Below are 1,700 nucleotides of genomic sequence, written 5' to 3'. Positions count from 1 at the left end.
TCTTAAGGACAGATGGTTTGGGAATCCCTTTTTATTTTTAAGCTCATTTCTATTCCTGATCATAGTTCTTCCTCACATTGAAGTTTAGTTCCAATAATCTTTATAAAAATATCTTGGGCCGAGCAGCCTTTGGAGATCCCGTGGATCTGTGTCTTGCTTCAACAGTGTTTGGACGGAACAGACCCGGGGCCTCCCTTTGTTAGCTTCCACCGCTCCTCATCTGCAGCCGCAGCCTCCGGGACCATCACCTGGCCGCCTTCAGCTCCCAGGACCAGCTAATACCATCTCTTTGCGGGTAGCTCCAGACAGCGTCTCAACCATGACCTCCCAGATTCGTCAGAATTATTCCACCAAAGTGGAGGCTGCGTGAACCGCCTGGTCATCCTGCACCTGCGGGCCTCCTACACCTACCTCTCCCTGGGCTACTATTTTGACTGGGATGACGTGGCTCTGGAGGGTGTAGGCCACTTTTTCCGCGAATTGGCCGAGGAGAAGCGCGAGGGTGCCAAGCGTCTCCTCAAGTTGCAGAATGATCGCGGAGGCTGTGCACTCTTTCAGGATGTGCAGAAGCCATCTCAAGATGAGTGGGGTAAAACCCAGGAGGCCATGGAAGCTGCCCTGGCCTTGGAGAAGAACTTGAACCAGGCCCTCTTGGATCTTCATTCCTGGGCTCTGCCCGCACAGATCCTCATCTCTGTGACTTCCTTGAAAACCACTTCCTGGATAAGGAGGTGAAGGTCATCAAGAAGATGGGCAACCACCTGACCAACCTCCGCAGGTTGGCTACTGGGCCCCAGGCATCTCTGAGCAAGTACCTCTTTGAGCGGCTCACTCTCAAGCATGACTAGGAGGCCTCTCCTTCCGAGGGGCTCCCACCTCTGCTCTGCACCAGCCCGCCTCAGGACCTTCACCCTAACCTCTCAAGAAGCCACTAGGCAGCTTTGTAACGCCCTGGAGCCCCTCTCAAGTTTTGGATCAAGTAAAAATAAAGCCTTTTGAAGCAGCAAAAAAAATATATCTTGGGCCTGGGAAAATCTTATTAGAGAAAAAGAGAAGGCTCTGGAGATATGGCTCAGTGGTTAAGAACACTGCCTACTCTTCCAGAGAACCCAGGTTGTTTTCTCGGCCCCCATAAACAGCTCACTATCCTTTGTGACTTCAAATCCAGAGTATCTGATGCCCTCTTCTGGTCTCTGCATGCACCAGGCATGGTGCATACACATGTATACAGGCAAAATAATCATAGATACAATGTTAAATAATAAATACAATTTAAAACTCTATTATGTTCCATATTTTAGGACCTTTGAAACTTACATGATGTGGGAGTGTCATATATCAATCTGTTGATTTCATTGGTTAAGCAATAAAGAAACTGCTTGCCCTCATAGGTTAAAACATAGGTGGGAGGAGTAAACAGGACAGAATGCTGGGAGGAAGAGGAAGTGAGCTCAGACTTGATGGCTCTGCTCGCTGGAGCAGAGACACCATGCCCCGCTCCCGGGCAGACACGCACGATGAAGCTCCAACCCAGGATGGACGTAGGCTAGAATCTTCCCGGTAAGACCGGCGCTCACAGATTATTAGAGATGGGCTGATTGGGATATCAGAATTAGCCAGTAAGGGCTAGAGCTAAAGGGCCAAGCAGTGTTTAAATGAATACAATTTGTGTGTTGTTATTTCGGGGCATAAGCTAGCCA

General features: G+C 49.4%; 1 pseudogene; it reads left to right on the top strand.

The window, feature by feature from the left end:
* Positions 1–319: 319 nt before the first annotated feature.
* Positions 320–995, top strand: LOC121439494 (annotated as a pseudogene).
* Positions 996–1,700: the final 705 nt, after the last annotated feature.

Source organism: Microtus oregoni, unplaced genomic scaffold, assembly GCF_018167655.1.
Source record: "Microtus oregoni isolate MIOR12 unplaced genomic scaffold, Mior012 000061F_ref0000440, whole genome shotgun sequence".
In the NCBI taxonomy this organism is placed as follows: domain Eukaryota; kingdom Metazoa; phylum Chordata; class Mammalia; order Rodentia; family Cricetidae; genus Microtus; species Microtus oregoni.
Note: the sequence above shows the minus strand (reverse complement) of the source record. Positions and strands in the feature narration are given on the sequence as shown.